The sequence below is a fragment of the Ovis aries genome, chromosome 2 (assembly GCF_016772045.2).
Source record: "Ovis aries strain OAR_USU_Benz2616 breed Rambouillet chromosome 2, ARS-UI_Ramb_v3.0, whole genome shotgun sequence".
Lineage (NCBI taxonomy): Eukaryota > Metazoa > Chordata > Mammalia > Artiodactyla > Bovidae > Ovis > Ovis aries.
In genome coordinates this window covers 217722002-217746072 of record NC_056055.1, presented here as the reverse complement: position 1 = coordinate 217746072, position 24071 = coordinate 217722002, and the positions used below count along the sequence as shown (strand labels likewise).

At 39.9% G+C, this 24071-nt stretch overlaps 1 long non-coding RNA gene across 3 annotated transcripts in view; it reads left to right on the top strand.

Annotated features, from left to right (window-relative positions):
• LOC121818749 (uncharacterized) overlaps positions 1-13313 on the top strand; it is a 53000-nt gene extending 39687 nt beyond the window's left edge. For 2 of the 3 annotated variants that reach the window (XR_006058839.2, XR_009599423.1), the window contains exons 5-6: positions 3301-3551; positions 12877-13313. This is a non-coding gene — a long non-coding RNA (uncharacterized LOC121818749). Of the gene's footprint in view, positions 1-3300; positions 3552-3981; positions 10603-12876 lie in introns of those variants that run through there. The other variant, XR_009599424.1, reaches the window with a different exon arrangement.
• The last annotated feature ends 10758 nt before the right edge of the window (positions 13314-24071 follow it).

The window sequence follows — 24071 nt, the reverse complement described above, 5'->3', positions numbered from 1 at the left end:
TTGGCGCTCAGCTTTCTTCACAGTCCAACTCTCACATCCATACATGACCACCAGAAAAACCATAGCCTTGACTAGATGGACCTTTGTTGGCAAAGTAATGTCTCTGCTTTTGAATATGCTATCTAGGTTGATCATAACTTTCCTTCCAAGGAGTAAGTGTATTTTTAATTTCATGGCTGCAATCACCATCTGCAATGTTATTGGAGCCCAAAAAGATAAAGTCTGACACTGTTTCCCCATCTATTTCCCATGAAGTGATGGGACCAGATGCCATGATCTTAGTTTTCTGAATGTTAAACTTTAAGCCAACTTTTTCACTCTCCACTTTCATCAAGAAGCTTTTTAATTCCTCTTCACTTTCTGTCATAAGAGTGGTGTCATCCGCATATCTGAAGTTATTGATATTTCTCCTGGCAATCTAGATTCCAGCTTGTGCTTCTTCCAGCCCAGCATTTCTCATGATGTGCTCTGCATATAAGTTAAATAGGCAGGGTGACATTATACTGCCTTGACTTACTCCTTTTCCTATTTGGAACCAGTTTACTGTTCCATGTCCAGTTCTAACTGTTGTTTCCTGACCTGTATATAGGAGGCAGATCAGGTGGTCTGGTATTCCCATCTCTTTCAGAATTTTCCACAGTTTATTGTGATCCACACAGTCAAAGGCTTTGGCATAGTCAATAAAGCAGAAATAGATGTTTTTCTGGAACTCTCTTGCTTTTTCCATGATCCAGTGGATGTTGGCTCTGGTTCCTCTGCCTTTTCTAAAGCCAGATGGAACATCTGGAAGTTCATGGTTCATGTATTGCTGAAGCCTGGCTTAGAGAATTTTAAGCATTACTTTACTAGCGTGTGAGATGAGTGCAATTGTGTGGTAGTTTGAGCATTCTTTGGCATTGCCTTTCTTTGGGATTGGAATGAAAACTGACCTTTTCCAGTCCTGTGGCCACTGCTGAGTTTTCCAAATTTGCTGGCATATTGAGTGCAGCACTTTCACAGAATCATCTTACAGGATTTGAAATAGCTCAACTGGAATTCCATCACCTCCAATAGCTTTGTTTGTAGTGATGCTTTCTAAGGCCCATTTGACTTCACATTCCAGGATGTCTGGCCCTAGGTGAGTGATCACAGCATCGTGATTATCCAGATCATGAAGATCTTTTTTGCACAGTTCTTCTGTGTATTCTTGCCACCTCTTCTTAATATCTTCTGCTTCTGTTAGGTCCATACCATTTCTGTCCTTTATCGAGCCCACCTTTGCATGAAATGTTCCCTTGGTGTCTCTAATTTCCTTGAAGAGATCTCTAGTCTTTCCCATTCAGTTATTTTCCTCTATTTCTTGGCATTGATCGCTGAGGAAGGCTTTCTTATCTCTTCTTGCTATTCTCTGGAACTCTGCATTCGGATGCTTATATCTTTCCTTTTCTCTTTTGCTTTTCGCCTCTCTTCTTTTCTCAGCTATTTGTAAGGCCTCCCCAGACAGCCATTTTGCTTTTTTGCATTTCTTTCCCATGGGGATGGTCTTGATCCCTGTCTCCTACACAATGTCATGAACCTCTGTCCATAGTTCATCAGGCACTGTCTATCAGATCTAGTCCTTTAAATCTATTTCTCACTTCCATTGTATAATCATAAGGGATTTGATTTAGGTCATACCTGAATGGTCTAGTGATTTCCCTACTTTTTTCAATTTAAGTCTGAATTTGGTCATAAGGAGTTCATGATCTGAGCCACAGTCAGCTTCTCATCTTGTTTTTGCTGACTGTATAGAGCATCTCCATCTTTGGCTTCAAAGAATAGAATCAATCTGATTTTGGTGCTGACCCTCTGGTGATGTCCATGTGTAGAGTCTTCTCTTGTGTTATTGGAAGAGGGTGTTTGCTATGACCAAGGCATGCTCTTGGCAAAACTCTATTAGCCTTTGCCCTGCTTCATTCCATACTCCAAGGCCAAATTTGCTTGTTACCCCAAGTGTTTCTTGACTTCCTACTTTTGCATTCCAGTCCCCTATAATGAGAAGGACATCTTTTTTGGGTGTTAGTTCTAAAAGGTCTTGCAGGTCTTCTTAGAACCATTCAACTTCAGCTTCTTCAGCATTACTGTTTGGGGCATAGGCTTGGATTACCATGATATTGAATGGTTTGCCTTGGAAATGAACAGAGATCATTCTGTCACTTTTGAGATTGCATCCAAGTACTGCATTTCGGACTCTTTTGTTGGCCATGATGGCTACTGCATTTCTTCTGAGGGATTCCTGTCCACAGTAGTAGATATAATGGTCATCTGAGTTAAATTCACCCATTCCAGTCCATTTTAGTTTGCTGATTCATAGAATGTCGATGTTCACTCTTGCCATCTCTTGTTTGACCACTTCCAATTTGCCTTGATTCATGGACCTGACATTCCAGGTTCCTATGCAATATTGCTCTTTACAGCATTGGACCTTGCTTCTCTCACCAGTCACATCCACAGCTGGGTATTGTTTTTGCTTTGGCTCCCTTCCCTCTTTCTGCAGTTATTTTTCCACTCATCTCCAGTAGCATATTGGGCACCTACCGACCTGGGTAGTTCCTCTTTCAATATCCTGTCTTTCAGTAGCCTTTTCATATTGTTCATGGGGTTCTCAAAGCAAGAACATTGAAGTGGTTTGCCATTCCCTTCTCCAGTGGACCACATTCTGTCAGACCTCTCCACCATGACCCACCCGTCTTAGGTGTCCCCTCATGGCATGGCTTAGTTTCATTGAGTTAGACAAGGCTGTGGTCCGTATGATCAGATTGACTAGTTTTCTGTGATTATGGTTTCAGTGTGTCTGCCCACTGATGCCCTCTCGCAACACCTACCGTCTTAGTTGGGTTTCTCTTACCTTGGACATGGGGTATCTCTTCACGGCTGCTCCAGCAAAGTGCAGCTGCTGCCCCTTACCTTGGACGAGGGGTATCTCCTCACGGCCATCCCTCCTGACCTTGAATGTAGAGTAGCTCCTCTCAGCCCTCCTGGCCCATGCAGCCGCTGCTCCTTGGATGTGGGGTTGCTCCTCTCAGCCACCGCCCCTGACCTCAGGCGTGGGGTAGCTCCTCTCGGTCGGTGCCCCTGACCTTGGATTTAATCTCATCTGAAAACACCATCACAGAGCCACCCAGAATGATGTTTGGCCAAATATCTGGGACCCCTTGGCCCAGTTTAATTGACACATAAAATTAAGCATCACTGGTTACAACAGTCTTCTGTGACTTCTGCCTTGCTTACTCTCTCTCTCTCCCCCTCTTTGTGTCTTCTTGTTTATCTCCTCTGATGAAGTCAGCTGCCATGTTGTGAGCTACCCTAAGGAGAGGTCTTCGTGATAAGGAATTGAGGTAGCCTTCAGCCAGCAACCAGCAAGAAGCTGGGACTTACAGCCCGACCACCTTCAAGGAAATTTATCCTGCAAATAACCACATGAGTGAGTCTGGGGGTGGATCCCACCCTGTCTGCCAACCCTGGACATGACCACAGCCCCTGGTTAACACATTGGCTGCAGTCTGTGAGGGATCTTGAAGCAGAGAATCTAGGTAAGCCAGGATCTAGATTCCTGATCTTCAAAAACCATGAGATAATAAATGTTATATTAAGGCTTTTCTTTTTTGAGGTCATTTTTCTCTCAATAACTAATGCATATCTTATCCATTGTCTATTTTCCCATAAATGGAGCTTGAGAGTATGTGAAATTTTTGGTCCTTTCATCCACTGTCTTTCTTTAAGAGAGGATCCAGACTGACTTTCAAAATGCCTATCTCCAACCTTTTATGAGAAAGGATGCCCACATAACTGAACAAATTTTATCTGTGGCATTGACACAGTATAGTTCATGGGAGGATACTTACAAAAAGAAGGGGGCAAGCTCGTAAGAAACAGAAATGTTTCTTTTCTGAATATTCAGTTTTAATACATCTCTCGATGTTTTCTTTTTTCCACCATTGTTCCCACCAACCAATACTCTAGGTTCCTGGTCTCCTTCCTCATCCCGTAGACAAATCAGTCTCTAGGACACCGCCAATCACCTACTCTGTGATTCTTTATTGGATATGAAGTGATAACCGACTTGTTTCACCACTGGACTTGTCAATGAACATCAGGGATGATGGTGATGACATATGGGGGAGTGGGAGGAAAAAAGCCCATCTCAATTTTCTTGGACAATGTCTTCCTTGAGGCTGATTACTTATAGGTATATTTGAGGGAGTATGGGCAGAAACAGATAGGGAAAAGTTGTATGAAAAAAAAAAAGATTAAAGTTAAATTCCCTATTGACATGGGAAGATGTGGCTGAGTCATTCACAAAATGACTTAGAAAATGAAGAAATGTGGTATTACTTGTACCCTAGTGTCAAGGAGAAAACTTTCTCAAGGATCCTCACTGTTAATGCCCAGGACATAATAAATCTTGGGATGAATCAGGTTGTTTGTGGACAGGAATGCCTATATACTTGAGCTCTTAAGGGGCTGTCCGTTAGTTCTGTAAGCCATCCCCTCCTCCTATTTTCTCGTCTCTCATACAAGCCAGCAGCAGGTCCCTGTGTAGTCTCTTAGCCTTAGGATAAAAGAAGTAACTCACTTGACCATGGAACACACATTGGGTTTTCTCTAAGGCAGTAGTTCTCATCTTCAGTTGTATATTAGAATCACCAGGAAAGATTTGGGAAAAAAAATGACCATGCCTGGGCCTAGCCCCCAATCAATGAATCAGAATCTCTAGGGGTAGAGCCAAAGCATGGGAGTTTTTTTTTTTTTTTTTTGAAAAGCTGTCTACATAGTTTTAATACTCAGAGCCACTGGTCTGGGTCCCCAACAGACTATAGTATAGTAATTTGGAACTGAAGATTCTGCTAAGATAAAGTGCCACTTAGTTAAAAACAAGACGCAAAAAGAAAAAGTCTTGAAATTAACATACTAAGCACAATGAGATGAGTGGACACAGGCGCCTGACCCTTCAGATGCAAGGCCAGCCAATGAGCACGGTGAAGGGGTCGGGGTGAGGGAGACTTTGTTTGACCAGGGGATTTGCTGGAAGCAGGGAATGTTTCAGAATATGCTTACTGTTTGGGATAATGTCTGAAGGTTGAGACTGATATGAATTATTTAGAACTTTAGGGAGACTCTACAATGGAATCAATTTTCCTTATCCTTTCTCTGCACGGTCAGACTGAAATGGTCAAACCTCTAGAGTAAAACTGACTTTACAAACAGCAGGCATGACAAAGTTCTGACATTCGCTACTGTGTTGCTGATAAAACTAAAATTGATTGAGATGCCCCTGGGGAGGTCTCAAGAAAACCTAAGCCTTGTTGTTATGAAGTGTTATAATAATTTCCTTTATATGTCATATTCATTAAATGTGTGATATATATTTAATGAAAACCCAGATCAGCAGGTGGAGGGTAGGTGTTTTTCAAAATGCTGCAGAACAGAGATTCAGAGGCTATATTGCAAGAAGTTCATGTTTTCTTTTTTCCTGGGAGATTCTGGTCCTTTGACACAAAAGTGTTGGGCTCAAGAGACTTTTTGCTTTGGTGTGATGGGAGTGACCACATGTTCTGGTCTGCTCCAGATGGTTCCAGCTTACATGTGCTGTCTTAGCCTGATTGTTCACAGACCTCCTTTCCACTTCTAAAAGTGCCCTGGTTTACATATTAGTCAAGGGTTTTCATGTCATAGTACACTGCACCTCTGGTCTAGGAAGAGGAGGCCTACATCCTCGCAGTCTTGTTTCCACTAATTAGCTTTTTTCTCCTAGCAGATGATTTTTCTCTTAGGGACTCAGTTTCCTTGTAAGTCAAGGAAAGGGGGATCTAAACCAGGGATTGGCCTCTGGGTCCATGCACTATGTTAGATGCAGATTTTTGCATGACTTTTGTCATATGTCTGCATATATATTATTTTATGTACATTTTTCTGGGGAGAGTTTCTGATAGCAGTCATCATATTCCCAAAAGGGGTTTCATGATCCCCAAATGGTAAAGCACCACACTGGATAAACTATGTAGTCCTGTTCGTCTCCAGCATCTTATGCTTCTGTGATTATGATGTTTTAAAATAGAACTTGGGAGTCAGTTAAAATATTGCTTGAGAATATTTTAACAGTGAGAACTGTACCATAATTCATTTTCCTTGTACCAAACAAATAAATGGGATTTTATTTTTAGAGGCATGCAGCCACACACTGAAATGATGAAAGGACTGTTCTGTGAGACAGAAGGGAACCCTGCAGTTGGGAGCATAGGGCCTGTTCCTTTGGGAAGTGCACAGGAAGGGAAAGAAACACCCCATGGGAAGGCAGGAGCCTTTGTGAAGTGAGGATGACTTGCAAGATGTCAAGGGAGCTGTTTGGACCTTCCTGTCTAAGATAGAGAAAAGAGGATGGGAGATAAGTAATTAAGGGAGTAATTATATGATGGACTCAAAGAAAGGACAGTGAGCCTGGATTCCACCATCTGTTTTCAGCTTTATCATGAAACTGCTGTGTGACCCTGGGCAGATCCGGTTCCTCCTTGGCAAAACCAGACTGGAACTGCGTGATCTTGGGATGCCATGCCTTGCATCCCTGCACTTGCTCATTCCAGGCTCTTTCCCCACTTTCAGTGACCCTGAGAAAATCTTTATGTGCCTGTTTTCTAAACATCAATGCACTTGCCAAAGACTTTGCTATTCTTTTTCATTTTATTTTATTTTTTTCCTGTAAATTACACCTCATTGAGAACATTTACCATTTCTCATCCATTTATTGTGGAGAGATAATCTGCTTTGAGATGATGGCCAGAGTTTCCCCAGTTTTTTATTTTTGAAGAACAACTCATTAAGAAAGATCTCTTAGAGGCTCCTTTTCTGGTTCATAGTAGCCACTGAACAAATTATGGAACTGGGTACCAAAAGGTCAAAAAATGACTTAGGCTGAAGCTCCAATACTTTGGCCACCTGATACAAAGAGCCAACTCATTGAAAAAGAACCTGATGCTGGGAAAGATTGAGGGCAGGAGGAGAAGGGGGCAATAGAGGATGAGATTGTATTCTGTCACGGGCTCAATGGACGTGAGTTTGAGCAAACTTTGGGATATGGTGAAGGACAGGGAAGCCTAGTGTGCTGCAGTCTATGAGGTTGTAAGGAGTTGACATGACTTAGTGACTGAACAACAACAAAATTTCTCAGCAAAATCTGACTAGAGCCTCGGAAGCCCCAGAGGCTTGACTCTGATGGTAATGGGAAACATTTGGTACCAATCTGTTTCCTTAGACTCTCATGAAGTCAATTATGGTGATAATGAGGAATTAGCTATTTACTTTGTATATACTGCTCTGCAATCCTCAGTAAGAACTTCAGATATAATATTTATACTCTGGGATAACTCAAATCACAAAAGTAATAACTTTTTGTCAGGCAGCATTATACAGTAGACTAAATCAACGGTCTCTGGAGTTTAGGATTTTGAGGGGGAATAGGGATTGGGCTTCTCTGATAGCTCGGTTAGTCAAGAATCCGCCTGCATTGCAGGAGACCCCAGTTTGATTCCTGGGTCAGGAAGATCCACTGGAGAAGGGATAGGCTACCCACTTCAGTATTCTTGGGCTTCCCTTGAGGCTCAGCTGGTAAAGAATCCGCCTGCAATATGGGAGACCCGGGTTTGATCCCTGGGTTGGGAAGATCCCCTGGAGAAGGGAAAGGCTATCCACTCCAGTATTCTGGACTGGAGAATTCCATGGACTGTACAGTTCATGGGGTCACAAAGAGTCAGACATGACTGAGCAACTTTCACTTTCAGGGAGGGAGTAATATGATCCATTGGGTTATAGGAAAAATTATTAAACTTCTATTAGGAATGCTTGATATTTTACTCTGGGTGTGCTATAAAAAATTTTAGGGTATCCCTGGGTTAAGCCATTATCTATTCTATGCCAGATAATTTTTGTTTAGGGAGCTATATATATATATATAGAATGTGCTATGTTGTAGTAAGTGATAAGATTTCAACTCCATAGAACCTTGGATTCTGGACAATACACAGTGGACAACATGACAGAGAAAGGCATGGTTGTGTCTGATATCATTTGGTAACAGGCTGGTGCTATCAAGAATGGAAAAAAGACAACACGGATGACTGATAGTGGACTGCATACGTGGTCTTTTGAAAGCCACTTTCGGGGTGAGAGTCACATAGTCCAGACAGCCACAGATTCTGGCAGGTTCCCCATAATCAGAACCTACTGCCCTCATCTCCGAAAGAACTTTCACACTTCCTCTTTTGTTTGTTTTATCACTTGGCAAACAAAACAAAATCTCAGGTTCCTCATAATCTCTAGTATCACTAAGTAATTCATTCAAAAGCATAGTGAGGAAGTAACTGGACAAACCCCTTTAGAGAATACAGACTTCAATGAAAGTTTTATATTCAGTTATACACAACAAATATGTATATATCAATTACATACTTGTATAGGCTCAGTCAGTAAAGAATTTGCTTGCAATACAGGAGACTCGGGTTTGATTCCTGGGTCAGGAAGACCCCCTAGAGAAGGGAATGGCTATCCACTCCAGTATTCTTGCAGAGAAGTCCGTGGACAGAAGATCCTGGAGGGCTGCAGTCCATGGGGTAGGGTTGAAAAGAGTCAGATATGAATGAACAGCTAACACTTTTTAAGATGTGTTTATACGTAACAACTACATATACCAATTACATACTTACACAGAGTAATATGATTTAGGATTAACTCCTACATCTTGGTCAAGGCCAGTGGTTCTGTCTTCATTCTTCATTAAAATCATTTTGGAGATTTCAAAAAGTATCAATACGTGGGACCTATTCCTCAGATATTCCATTTTAATTGTCTGGAATGGAACCTGGTGTCAGCGTTTCTCAAAACTCCCTTTGGTGATTCTGATGTGCATGTGGGCCTGAGGACCACTAGTTGAGGCCTTTAAAAACTCAACCTCCATGTCCTGCTGGTCTGAAATCGGTGAAAAATGCCTTATGGTTGATTCATTTCTGTGGAAAACATTAAATATTGACTATTCCAGCTCCCCTCCTCTCTGAATCTCAGGAGAAACCATATTTTTCTCAACCAGTTGAATATCCCAGGCCCTTGAGAACTGACAAAAGTAGGAGCTGGCACTGAGCTAACTTAAAAACTACATTTGAGAAAGCAAGAAACTTGGCATTCGAAAGACTTATTAGTCATCCTATCAAGAAATGATGTTCTGTCATCCTGACCCTCTGGAGAGAAACTTTCTGACTTAAAACCCCTCCTCTCTTTCTTGCATCCTTGAGCGTGGGCATTACCGTCTTCTTTGTTCTCACAGGGCAACTCAGCAAAGCAAAATAGTGATGAATTGTGTAATGTTGGGGGAACTCTAGAAAGGAAAAAAAGAATTGGTTATCTCAATTTATCTGCCATTTTTCAAAGTAAATACATGTCTGGATTTTTCTTTTATACTTTTGGTTGCTTTAGAGATGATGGGGTTGACATATTTGAGATAGTTTAGCCATTCTTCTCAAATTGGAGTCTGCAGACAGACCTCATCCATCATTTGGTCTTCTTCCTTCATGGAATAAACATATTCCTGTTGAATCCCTGATGATTGATGGAGTCACAGGAAATTTGGAGAACAGAAATAATTTCTACATGAAACAATAGCATTAACTTTTGGGGGATTTCTCCATGGAGCTTATATTTAGGAACTTTTTTGAATGTAAAATGGAGGGAAGTTAAAAGTATAACTGGTATAACAAAACAAGTGGACAAAAAAGAATCTGATTATGCTTGAAGTCTCTCCAGCTGTTATCTTCTATGTATCCACAGGGACAGCCAGGAAAACAGAACTTGTGCCAGGTCATTTAGTAAAGAAGGGAATGGCAACCCACTCTCAGTATTCTTGCCTGGAGAATTCCACGAGCAGAGGAGCCTAGCAAGCTACAGTCCATGGGGTCGCAAAGAGTCGAACGTGACTGAGGGACGAACATTTTCACTTTTACACTTAATAAAGGGAATTTAATATGGGGGACTAGCTTTAAAATGTGATGTTGAAAGAGATGAAAAAGATCAGTTGGGGATAAAGAGGTGACACAGGGGTTAGTGACAGCAGCAAGCTACTACCAGGATAGATATGAAATAAGAAATGGCAGCATTTCTCAAAAGCCCCTGCAATGATTCTGAAGCGCATGTGGGGATGAGAACTCACCGGTCCAGTTAAAAGCTAAATCTCCCATGTCCTGCTGATCTGAAGAGGGATGGACAAGGAATGTTCTGTGGTCTGTTCTTTTCTGTGGGAAACATTAATAGTTAACTATTTCAGTTCTCTTCCTCTCTGAGAGGAAGGGGAGGTAGTGTTATCAGGGGCAGGGAAATGAGGGCTGCTGGATGAAGACAGGAACCATGGTGGAAACTAGCACCAGGAGGTGGGACAACAGAGGGAAGAGCTTTTTTGTTTGACCAGAATCAGAAAAGAAGAGGAACAAATAGCTTAACTTCTTCCTTCCTTCTGTCTCCCTGTATGGCCTCTAGTGTCTTCCACTGACTGAAACTAACAGGACTAGCAGGAAGTCAGTTGTCTCTACCTGCAATGCAATTTCAGCACAATACAAATTGTCACATTAAACTTGTCAATTTGAACTTTTTTGGTTTGGTACTTTTATCTCTATTTGTAAATCTGTTTTGGTGTTATGGTTGTTTAGCATAATGAGTTTATATCTAATTTTTCATTTGCGTGTGTGTGTATATATATATATATCAGAGAAGGCAGTGGCACCCCACTCCAGTACTCTTGCCTGGAAAATCCCATGGATGGAGGAGCCTGGTAGGCCGCAGTCCATGGGGTCGCAGAGTCGGACACGACTGAGCAACTTCACTTTCACTTCACTTTCATGCACTGGAGAAGGAAATGGCAACCCACTCCAGTGTTCTTGCCTGGAGAATCCCAGGGACGGGGAAGCCTGGTGGGCTGCCGTCTATGGGGTTGCACAGAGTGGGACATGACTGAAGTGACTTAACAGCAGCAGCATATATATATATACATATATTAATATATATAATTTATATATATAACATCTTAATGAAAGTCTTTTGTCAAAATTAGGGCCTTGTAAGAATGTTTTTCCTCCAAAAAAAGGACACACATTACTCAAATTGGACAGTAATGGTATAAAATTCTGATAACAGGAATCACCCAGGATTTAATTGGGGGAACTAGGAAAGAGAATGTGAAGGTTGCTTAAGCTCTGAGTCATAGGGAGTAGGGAGCTCTCAATCTTGCTTAGAACAGCTCTTTTAAATACACACTTGAAAAAGGGAGGACTGTTTACTAAAACTCCAACTCCTAGGCAGATTTTGCTTTTATATCAGAAGTATTTAATAAAATATTTTTAAGAGGGGTCAGTATAATTGTGGTCAACCACATGATCTGCCCCAATGATTGACTCTGTTGCTGCCGCTGCTAAGTCACTTCAGTCGTGTCCAACTCTGTGCGACCCCATAGACGGCAGCCCATCAGGCTCCCCCGTCCCTGGGATTCTTCAGGCAAGAACACTGGAGTGGGTTGCCATTTCCTTCTCCAATGCATGAAAGTGAAAAGTGAAAGTGAAGTCGCTCAGTCATGTCCGACCTCAGCGACCCCATGGACTGCAGCCTTCCAGGCTCCTCCGTCCATGGGATTTTCTAGGCAAGAGTACTGCAGTGGGGTGCCATCGCCTTCTCTGGATTGACTCTATACGTGGGTGATTTTAGCAATATGTTCTCTTTTCAAATGATGAGCTTTGCAGCCTTTTCTACTCATTAGCAGGAATTATTTTTGACAGACTTGAAGGTGACCTCAGAGTCCAGGCTGGGAGCAACTGGCCTTGAGCTCCTGGTGATGATGAGACATGGAAACTGGGGACAATGAGGTGCCCCGGATTGGGTCATGCCTTATGTTCATTGAGGGAAGCATTTTTTCTACGTTCTGTACATACCACATGGAAAACAAAGCCAAAACCAAACCAAAACCAATTTCTCTATTGATTGAAGTACAAACAACATTTGTGTGATACAGAATAAGCAGCTTTATTTTTAAGTTAAAAATATGAAATATTTCAAATATGTGGAAAATAATATAACAGGTATTCATGAATCTAGCATCCAGTCTTAAAAACTCCTAATGCTTTGTTATGCTTGTTTCAGATCTCTTACTTATAAAAAAACTCAAAATATTAAAGATACAATAAAGCAAAAATACAATACAAAAAGTAAAATACAATATTAAAGCTGCAATATTAATCATTAACCATTTCTTTGCATTTTAATTTTCCATTAGAGTTCTTCTCTGACTTATATTTGGAAATTTCAAGTTTACCAAATGTTTGTGATTTATTAAGCTTTCTTTTGATGACATTGCAGTCAGAGAATGTAGACCATGTGATACCAGTTCTTTGATATTTCTTGAGATTTGCTTTGTTGCATAGTCTAAGTTTTAATTCTGTGCTATTTGTTCTTGAAAATAATGTTTATAATCTAATTGTTGCAGTAGGGTTCTATCTATTTCCATTTGCTCAATCATATCCATCGTTTTGTTCAAATCATCTCTAAACTCATGAATTTTTTTTAAATCTTTCAATCTGGATAGAGAGATCAAATCTTTCTGAGAGAGAGAGGCATTAAAATAAGTTAGCATGGCCTTGTATTCATCAACTTCTCTTAGTATTTTAATTATTTTTTATATTTTTGGAACTAGGATGTTGGACAAAGCATACACAGAATTATGACATTTCCCTGGAGATTTATTATTTTTTATTATTAAGTAAAGCCTTCTTTTTATTTTCTTTTTCTTACTATTTATTGCTATTATTTTATTATATTTATTATTATCTTTATTATTAGGCAATCAGCTTCCCTGGTGGCTCAGATAGTAAAGAATCCATCTGCAATGTGGAAGACCTGGACTCGATCCCTGGGTTGGGAAGATCCCCACAGGAGGGCATGGCCAGTATTCTTGCCTGGAGAATCCCCGTGGGCAGAGGAGCCTGATGGGCTACTGTCCAAGGGGTTGCAAAGTGTTGGATGTGACTGGGCGACAAGCACAGCACAGGACAATGGCCTTCTTTAGTTCTCAAAATACTGTTGTCTGCATTCTGTGTGTATCAATAGATTGGTTTTCTCTTGTTTGGAATTTGCCTGGTATGTATTGTTCCAGCCCTTTGTTTTCTGCCTTTCATGTCCTTATGAATCTTCTGGAAGAAGTATTCATCTTGATTATTATTTTGACTATTTTAAATCCAATCATAAGAGCTCTATCTCTTAATAAATAGGTAACTTTATCACATTTTTAATGATTATTAATATAATGTATTTTATAATCTCATTTTTCCTGAAAATTAAGTTATTTCTAATCTACAGATATGATTCCAACACATTTGATTTAAAAATGGGTTCTATGTTTTTATTTCCTTTTGTCTCTTTCTTTTGATTGGATTTATCCAATTTTCTTTATTTCTACTTTTCTCTTATACTAATTTATGAGTTTTACGTTCTTCTGCATTTCACTTCTATTCTTTTTTTCTGTTTTAGTAGTTATCCATATATTTTTGACACACATACTTGAATTACATAGTCTAAAACTAACCCTTCTGATCAATAAAGATCCTAGTAACTTTTGACCATAACTAGTCATATTTTTCACATCTGATGTTTTAGATCTACCTTATTTTTGAACTCTCCAAATGAAAATTTAAAAATTTTTTTACATTCAGCATTTATTTAAATTTACACACACTTTTTTTTTTTTACCAACTTTGCTTAACAGTTCTTCTTATTCCCATTAACTCCTTGATTTCATTTCCCCTTGTTATATAGTATTTCTCATTCTTTGTTGGTCTTAATATTTAATTTTGGCTTCTTTCTTGAATGACAGTTTAACTTGGCAAAGTATTCTAGGTTGAAGATTATTTTCTCTTACCTATTTGAAGATAAGATTTCGTTTTCTTTTGGCCTCTGTTGTTGCTGGTAAGAAGTCTGCTGTCAGTTCTATTTCTTTTTTTTTTTTTTTAAAGAAATATTCATTTCCCTCCTTGATTTTAAGATTTTCTCTAATTATGCTACAATTCATCCAAGTGGAGACTAACTTATATTTATCCCCTTCTAGGGACAAATCTTGTGTATCTTCTGTGTGAGTTTTTGCATTATTTTTCATTTCCAAATATTACCTCTGAAGCTTCTTTATTTTATTTATGAACATTTCTAAAATTTTTATTAAATAGATTTTGGACTTTCCAGTCTAACTTCCATCTTATTTTCTGCCATTTTAGCTTTTGCCTTTAAAAAATGTCTCTGCATGCTACATTAAAAATAATGTACCCTCAGATTTTTTTTTCCCAGTTGGCTAATTTTCCCTTCCTCGGGGTCCAGTCTGTTGTTTAGCCAATCCACTGAAACTTAGATTCTTATCCTTTGCTTCCAGATTTCTATTTGATGTTTTTAATTGTGTATGGCCTTTTGTCATAGTGTCTTGTTCTTTCATCATGGATTTTATTCCTTCCTATTTTATTTCATTCCTTTAGTCATTTAAACTGCCGAGGGCATAAAGTTGTTTAGAAGTAATATTTGCTTTCTTGTGGGACTTTTTTGAGCCTCAATTATGTTAGATCCTTATTTCATATATTACATAGTTTACAAATTGTAACTTTATCTTTGCAGTTTCCCGGGTGGCTCTGTGGTATAGAATCTCCTGCCAATGAAGGGAATGTGGGTTCGATCCCTGGGTCAGGAAGATCCCCTAGGGAAATAAATGGCAATGCACTCCAGTAATTTTGCCTGGGAAATCCCATGGACAGAGGAGCCTGGCGGGCTATAGTTCATGAGGTCACAGTCGGGCACGACTGAGTGACTCAACAACAATAGCAAACCTTATCTTTAGCAGCTTTATTTTCCTTCTGTGGGAAAATAAACTCTGTGGGAGTTCCTTATGGTATTCCCAGTGGATTTACTGCTAGAGAAGTTTTGCATTTGTTTCTTCAAGGAACTCTGAGATTGGCCCAGAAGCAATGCCTTTATCAGTCTCAAATTGGGGAATCCCATATCCCAAGGAAAGTGTAGAGTCAGACTCCATACCTAGGTGTGGCATGGGCTTGGAGCTTCAAGGGTGTAGGGAATTGTTCTTTGCTCACCCAGATTCTAGGGCAGAGACAAGTCTCACTGCTGCATGCCTGGGTTGAGACATGTACTTTGTCTGGTTCCTTTACACTGAGACTGTAGCACTTTAGGGTTCCAGCTTCATGAAAAGGTCTCAGTTGCAGCTGCCCTCCTGGTTCAGTCCCAGGGCCTCACATCCTGTCCTTGTGTGGAGGTAGCAGGACCTATTTCTCAGTCTGATGTCAATTTTTCCACACCTCCCTTCCCAGGGCCACTGCAGTACTGTTTTGTACATTCTCAGCCTTTCTGACCCCTCTTCATTTCTGATGAGCTCAGCAGGGCCTTCAAAAGAAAAAATTGTCATCTTTCAAAACTTTTAATCTAGCATTTCTACATACTTGTGGTTGAAGCCATTCTACGTCACCTCAGTTGCCCATATTGACAGGACTAATTTATTTTCTATATAAAAAGACAAGATATCATATGTACTATAGGTTCCTAATGAAAAACTGTATTTATATAGAGGGTTGAGATATATTTACATAGTGCTTGAAACTACTAGTAACTTAAGTGAAAAAGTAAAGAATCTGCCTGCCAGTGCAGGAGACACAACAGATACAAGTTCGATCCCTGGGTTGGGAAGATCCCCTGGAGTAGGAAATGGCAGCCCACTCCAATATTCTTGTCTGGAAAATCACATGGACAGGGGAGCCTGGTGAGCTACAGTCCACAGGGTTACAGAGTCAAACAGAACTGAAGCGACTTAGCATAGCACAGCATATTTCAGTGTTTGATACCAAAGACCAAAAGCCATTTTTTGTTAATGCTTTCTCTTTTAAAACTTTAAAAAACTTACTTTAAAAACATTCTGCATTCTTTGGATATATTTAAACTATCTGATTAGTATAATGGGAGTATCACCTTAATATAAGAAAAAAACAGTTGAAATAAATTTCTGTTTATTTGTTCATGCTTTGTGAAAGAAAAGAAAGTGAAAGTCGCTCAGTCGTGTCTGACTGTTTGCAACTCCGTGGACTGAATTCTCCAAGCTAGAATACTGGAGTGGGTAGCCTTTCCCTTCTCCAGGGGATCTTCCCAACCCAGGGATTGAACCCAGGTCTCCTGAATTGCAGGCAGATTCTTTACCAGCTGAGCCACTCTTGTTTTGCAGCCAGATACTATTCATGCAACGTGTAGAGAGGTAAGTAAACTGCTTTGTGCAAAACATGGATCACATAAGAACCAACAACTGTGTTTCCAGAAGATTCCTCAGTGAAACAGATTCTAAAAGTTGCAAGTGATGTCTTGAGAAAAAAGGTCACAGAAGTGTGAGGGACAAAGACAAAACTCAGTGGAAGCTCTATATTAAATTGGTACAGTGAGTCAGGACCAATCAAAGAGTATCCTTGGGGATTAGTGTGGATAGTTCTTGTCTTCAGGCCACCAACATCCATTTTAACTGCATCAATTTCCATTGTGGAAACCATTCTCTCTGAGTCTGTGAACCTCTTTGGACCTGCAGTTTAAGCTACTTGGCTTCCTCTGGGCAACTGTCCTGAGTTGGTTTAATCACATCTTTTATCTTGAAACTTTGAAGCTTGAGGTAAGTGAATAAGGTCAGAAAAATAATCAGCAGTGGCATTTTTTATCAGTGCCTGCTATCTGGATTCTAGGACATGACCTCTGTTTTTTCAAGATCTGTTTCCAACTTCCTCTTTTATCTGATGATTTGTACATTATTCTTATGAGAATTTCATTTTCAGCTTAAGCTAGCCAGAATCACTCTCTGTTGCTGGCCACCAAAAAACCTCTGGGGTGCTTTACTCTATACATATAATATATTTCAGTATGAAATTAAAACCAGTATGATAAGTTAAACTCCATTTAAAAACTCATAATTTAAGTGAAACTAATGGTGAAATGCTGGGAAAGATTAAAAGCGGGAGGAGAAGAGGATGACAGAGGATGAGATGGTTGGATGGCATCACCGACTCAATGGGCATGAGTTTGAGTAAACTCTGGGAGTTGGTGATGGACAGGGAGGCCTGCTGTGCTGCAGTCCATGGGGTCACAAAGAGTCAGACACAACTGAGCGACTGAACTGAGCTGAACTGAATGGTGAAATGAATATAAAACAATTGCCTCTTTAATGTATTACTTTTGGAAATCAGCTATTTTTGCATTTTGAGTTTTCTTCGAGTAAATTTACCTGTACTGTGCTTTTAACAATTATAGTTGATTGTATCTTGGCAGGCATAAATTGAATTGGAATCTAAATCTGTAAAGTAAATTATGGTGCATATATTAGGATTCACTGTATTTATAAAGCAGAGATGCTCTTATTATTAAGCTTGTTCAAACAATGCTCAATGGATGCTGTGTACACGGTGGCCAAGAATCTCTTGTGGTCACATATTTGCAGAATAGAAGAGTGGATTTTGTTCAAGTTCCCCTTTTTTGAGTTGTTATAATTAAGAAAGGGTTCTCAGTGTTTTATCGTTTTGAAATTGCCATGTGTAATAGGAACTAGTGAATCACTTTGTCATTATGAAAACCAAAGTAAAATTAGAATGTTATTTTGCAAAAGCACATTGGCAGTTGTTCGGTTCAGAGTTGTGTAAGTTGCCCTATGTGTGGCTGTTCCATGAACCTTTAAATATACATACACCCAGATTTCAGACCCCTGTGGCTTGGACCAGAGTGTTCTTCCTGTGTGAAGTGTCCCCTTCACTGTTTCTTTGCCTATTGAAGTCCTACTCCTCTTCCAGGGCCAACCCAAACATTACCTTCCTTGGAACCTTTCTTAATTTTGCCCAGCAGAGTTAGTCACTCTGTTGTTTGGACTTGGTAATCCTTTTTCATTCAGTTGGAGAGCCTACCTCCTGAACTAATAGACTCTGGGCAACGTGGGAATTGGGGAGGCACTGACCCAAAGCTCTCTGAGGAATAACTGCTCAACATCTGTAATCAAATTAGTTTAACTCCTTAGGAACAGAGTCCTCCGCTTCTTCTTCTATACAAATAATCCCTTCAGTGTATTTTTCAGAATAGTGAGTGTATGGTGTACTGCCAAGGGACCACCATCATATGCAGAAGGATTTTAAAAGAGCACATTGTAGAAACTAACCTTGCCCTTTCACCTTGCTCTTTCTTTGCTTTTATTTAAATGGTACCCAGCACTTCACACGTTGAATACTCTAAATTAGGGGAGGTCTAGCAGTCTTCTTCAGGGTCTGTTGTAACTTGGAATTAACCATGTCCATATTCATCTTTTGGTGATAGAAGTTGAATAGCGGCCTTCATAGGTCGCTATGGTTCACATGGGTAGTTTAGGAGCTCCGCATGGCCTGAATGTCTTTCAGCACTACACTGGCCATTCCCTGATTTGGACCTTTTGTTTCCTGCACATGCTCTTTCTATTTCTGCTTTCCATGATCAAAATATTCTACCCTTCATTCTTCGCCTGGCTGATTCTTATTCATCCTTTAAGACTCTACTGAAACTCTATTATTAGTTTTCAGACAAAATTTTCTGAGTGCCTATTGTTTGCCAATGATACAAGACAGATAAGAATGTAAAATTCTAGTAAGGCACACATAGCTGCTGCTAAGTCACTTCAGCCATGTCCGACTCTGTGCAACCCCATAGACAGCAGCCCACCAGGCTCCTCTGTCCCCAGGATTCTCCAGGCAAGAACACTGGAGTGGATTGCCATTTCCTTCTCCAATGCATGAAAGTGAAAAAGTGAAAGTGAAGTCACTCAGTTACGTTCAACTCTTCGCGACTCCATGGACTGTAGCCTACCAAGGCTCCTCCGTCCATGGGATATTCCAGGCAAGAGTACTGGAGTGGGTTACCATTTCCTTCTCCAAGGCACACATAGAAACAAGTACAAATAAGTGGAAAATAATTGTGACAAATACTTGGAAAGAGGGCTTCCCTGGTGGCTCAGATGGTAAAGAATCTGCCTGCAATGCAGGAGACCCAGGTTCAATCCCTGTGTTGGAAAGATCTCCTGGAGGAGGATATGGCAATCGCTCCAGTATTCTTGCCTAGAGAATTCCATGAACAGAGGAGCCTGGTGGGCTACAGTCCATGAGGTCACAAAGAGTCAGACACGACTGAGCAACTACACTTTGAAAGACATGTATAGTATATTGAAGATAATTAGGAGCAGGGTTGCTTTATGTTGGCGTATGTAGAGGCCTTTTAGAGGAGGTAATATTAGAGTTTAGTCCCCAAAGGGAAGCATTCAGTGACTCCTCCCAACTAGATTCAACCCCCCTTCTTAGTGCTGCTATTACATCTTATGCATATCTTTAGCACTTATCACATTATTAAGCTATGTTTATGTATTGCCATGGTACACTGGAAAATGTTTAACAAAAAGCCCAGATTTATAGTATTTGCCAGTTTCCATAGTGTAAGGACTCTCATCATGGCTGATTTCAAGCTACTCAAGTTGATGTCAATGAAGCTGGATTAGGAAACCACTCAAAGAATTAGCTCTTGGGAGCCAGTATGAGCTGGTCTGAACTGGCTCCAGCATAACACAGTGGCTGTCTCACCCACCAGGCTGGTTACTATTTAGGGTAGTAATAAATTGATATTGAATCAATGAATTCACCCATATACCTATACTTATGACAGACTTCATTTTCTTGGGCTCCAAAATTACTGCTGATGGTGACTGCAGCCATGAAATTCAAAGATGCTTGCTCCTTGGAAAAAAAGCTGTGACAAAGCTAGACAGCATATTAAAAAGCAGAGACATGACTTTGCTAATGAGGATCTGTCTAGTCAAAGCTATGGCTTTTTCAGTATTCATGTATGGATGTGAAAGTTGGACCATAAAGAAGGCTGAGTGCCAAAGAATTGATACTTTTGAACAGTGGTGTTGGAGAAGATTCTTGAGAGTCCCTGGGACAGCAAGGAGATCAAACCAGTCAATCCTAAAGGAAATCAACCATGAGTATTTACTGAAAGGACTGATGCTGAAGTTCCAATACTTTGGCCACCTGACACATTAGGAAAGACCCTGATGTTGGGAAAGATTGAAGGCAGGAGAAGGGGACAACAGAGGATAAGATGGTTGGATGACATCACTGACTCAATGGACATGAGTTTGAGCAAGCTCCAGGAGTTGGTGAAGGACGTGGAAGCCTGACATGCTGCAGTCCATGGGATCACAAAGAATCTGACATGGCTGAGCACTTGAACAACAACAAGCTATACATACTTAACCCAAATCCATTGATTTTGGTGTTATCATCAACTATGGATACCAAACGTGACGTAAATGAGCATTAGAATTATGTAGCAAGGTGTACATGCCTATTGAAATTGAGTTTTGAAATAATTTATAAAGTTATCAGCATTCTATGCAATACTGATTCTTATTACAAATCAAAAGTTTTGAGTGAATTAGGAAAGAAAAAAAGAAAGCTATATACTCAAATATACTACATATATCAGTATTACAGCCAGTACTATGTTGGAAAAGAAAAATCCAGACAGGCTATGCATACTATTAAGACAAAGAAGAAATAGAAGGCTATATTTCAGACATGGTGATGAGCAAAAAGACTGGCTTTAACCTAGTGATTATTGTCTCCCACCTTTTAGTGGGAGACATGACTTTATTCTCTGGGCCAACCTTAAATAAATTTGCTTTATGTGGAACCTAGAACAGAGCTTTATACATGAAACAATGAAAACATCTGTTTTTTATGTTTTTATTTTATGTTAGAATATAGTAGATACTATGAGAGATGTGGTTTCCATCCCTGGGTCAAGAAAACCCCCTGGAGGAGGAAATAGCAACCCACTCCAATATTCTTGCCTGGAAAATTCCATGGATAGAGGAGTCTGGTGGGCTACAGTCCATGGGGTTGCAAAGAGTCAGACACAACTGAGCAACTGAGCACATAGTTTCAGGTGTATAGCAAAGTGATTCAGTTATACATATACATGTATCTATTATTTTTCAAATTATTTCCCCATTCAGTTTATTACAGAATATTGAACAGAGTTCCCTCTGCTATACGATAAGCCCTTGTTGGTTGCCTATTTTATATATAGCAGAGTATACACGTCAATCCCAAACTGCCAATCTATCCTTCCCCACTACCCTTCCCCACTGGTAACCATAAGTTTGTTCTCTAAGTCTGTAAGTCTGTGAGGAAAACATAGGCAGAACACTCTTTGACATAAATTGCAGCAATATTTTTTTGATCTGTCTCCTAGAGTAATGGGAATAAAAACAAAAATAAACAAATGGGATCTAATTAATTCAAAAGCTTTTGCACAGCAAAGGAGACCATAGACAAATGAAAAGACAGCCACAGAATGGGAGAAAATACTAGTGAATTTTATTATTCTCCATCTCGATGGTTATTTCCATAGACTTTGACACTGAAAAATAATAGAAAAACAAACAAAAAATGTATCTAAGTATGATTCATCATTTTTAAAACCAGAGGGATTTCAAGATGATTTCCCGGACTAATATAAACACATCATAATGTTCTCTGAGTATTTGATAGGTGCTGAATTACCCCTTCTGCCCATCCACAGTTTAAATGGCTTTCATCACGCACCCCTTGTTAACTGAAGTTTTATATATAACGGTGGTAGAAGATTAAATCTAGCTTCAGTCTTTTCACTGTTTCTACTGTAGAGAAGTGGGCTTTAATTACTCTCCACTTGAATTTGGGCCAGTCTTAGGGACTTACTTGATCAACAGAATAAAGTAGAAGTAACTTTGGGGTTATTGAGTTTTAAGCCACCTTTTTCACTCTCCTCTTTCACCTTCATCAAGAGGCTCTTCAGTTCCTCTTTGCTTTCTGCTGTAAGAGTGGTGTCATCTGTGTATTAGAGGTTATTGATATTTCTCCTGGCAATCTTGATTCCAGTTTATGCTTTATCTAGCCAAGCATTTTGTATAATATGCTCTGCATCTAAGTTAAATAAGCAGGGTGACAATATACTGCCTTGATGTACTCCTTTCCCAATTTGGAACCACTGGGAAGTTGCTCTGTTGTTCCATGTCCAGCTCTAACTGTTGCTTCTTGACCTGCATACAGATTTCTCAGGAGGCAGGTCAGGTGGTCTGGTATTCCCATCTCTTGAAGAATTTTCCATAGTTTGTGGTGATCCACACAGTCAAAGGCTTTGGCGTAGTCAATAAAGCAGAAGTAGATGTTTTTCTGAAACTCTATTGCTTTTTTGATGATCCAGCAGATGTTGGCAATTTGATCTCTGGTTCCTCTGTCTTTTCTCAATTCAGCTTGAACATCTGTCTGGAAGTTCACGGTTCATGTACTGTTGCAGCCTCGCTTAGAGAATTTTGAACATTACTTCGCTAGCACATGAGATGAGTGCAATTGTGTGGTATTTGAACATTCTTTGGCATTGCCTTTCTTTAGGATTGAAATAAAAACTGACTTTTTCCAGTCCTGTGGCCACTGCTGAGTTTTTCACATTTGCTGGCATACTGCATGCAGCACTTTAACAGCATCATCTTTTAGAATTTGAAATAGCTCAGCTGCAATTCCATCACCTCCACTAACTTCGTTTATAGTGATTTTTCCTAAGACCCTAATCTGTTACCACTGTCAAAATCACTTGAAAACAAAAGAATCACCTAGATGGACACTGTCCAACTGCCTGACCCACAGAATTATGATGTGTGAAAAAAGTGTTTTGTTACACATGAATAGAAACTAGAACAGAGATCTTCCTTCCTTCCCAAGGTAGGCTGAAAAATGGCCCCAAAGACGTTCATATCTTAATGTCATGAACCTTTAAATGTATTACCTAATGACTCAGATGGTAAAAAGTTTGCCTGCAATGCAGAAGAACTGGGTTCGATCCCTGGAAAAGGGATCAGGAAGAGACCCTGGAGAAGGGAATGGTTATCCATTCCACTATTCTTGCCTGGGGAATTCCATGACTAGAGGAGCTTTGTGGGTGATAGTCTATGGGGTCACAAAGAGTCAGACTCGACTAAGTGACTAACACTTTCACTTTTAATATGGTAAAACTGATTTTGCAGATGTGATTCAATGAAAGATTTTGAAATGAGATTATCCTGGATTATCAGGTGTGTGTAATGTAACCACAGGATTCTTTAGAAGAAGCAGGCAGAAGAGTCGAAAGATAGGCTGAAGCAGTAATTTGAGTGGAAGAAAGATGCTGCTGGCTTTAAAGATGGAGGAAGGGGCCCTGAGCCAAAGAATATGAACAGCCTCTAGAAGCCCAAAAAGGCAAGTAGGTAGATAATCCTCTGAGCCTCCAAAAGAAATATAGCCTTGCAGACAGACCCACTTTAGACTTCTGACCTCCAGGTCTATAAGATAATGCATTTATGTTTTAAGCCACCAAATTTGTAATTATTTTCTACCACTACAATAGGATACTGATGCACATCCTTGCTTTCTTCTTTTTTACCTTAAAATTTTTTTTTCTCTGTAGGTAGTATACTGTAGTTAATAGACTCTGAAGACAAATGTCTGAGTTCAAATCCTAGTTTCCTCTGCTGTGTTCTATTCAACTTCTTTATGCCTCTGTTAAATCTGGTGTAAATGAGAACAATTGTGGTATTTATCTTAAACAGTTGTAAGTTAATATATGCTATGTGCTTCAAACAATGCCTGTACTAGACACATGTTAGCTATTATTATTAGTTTGTATCTTCATCTGTGCCAGATTTAATAATTAAAGAATAATTTATAACTAGAGATTAACACTCTCTCTTTTATTAGTTAGTAGCACTTCATGGTGGAGAAGGCAGTGGCACCCCACTCCAGGCCTCTTGCCTGGAAAATCCCATGGACAGAGCAGCCTGGTGGGCTGCAGTCCATGGGGTCGCTAAGAGTCAGACATGACTGAGCAACTTCACTTTCACTTTTCACTTTCATGCATTGGAGAAGGAAATGGCAACCCAC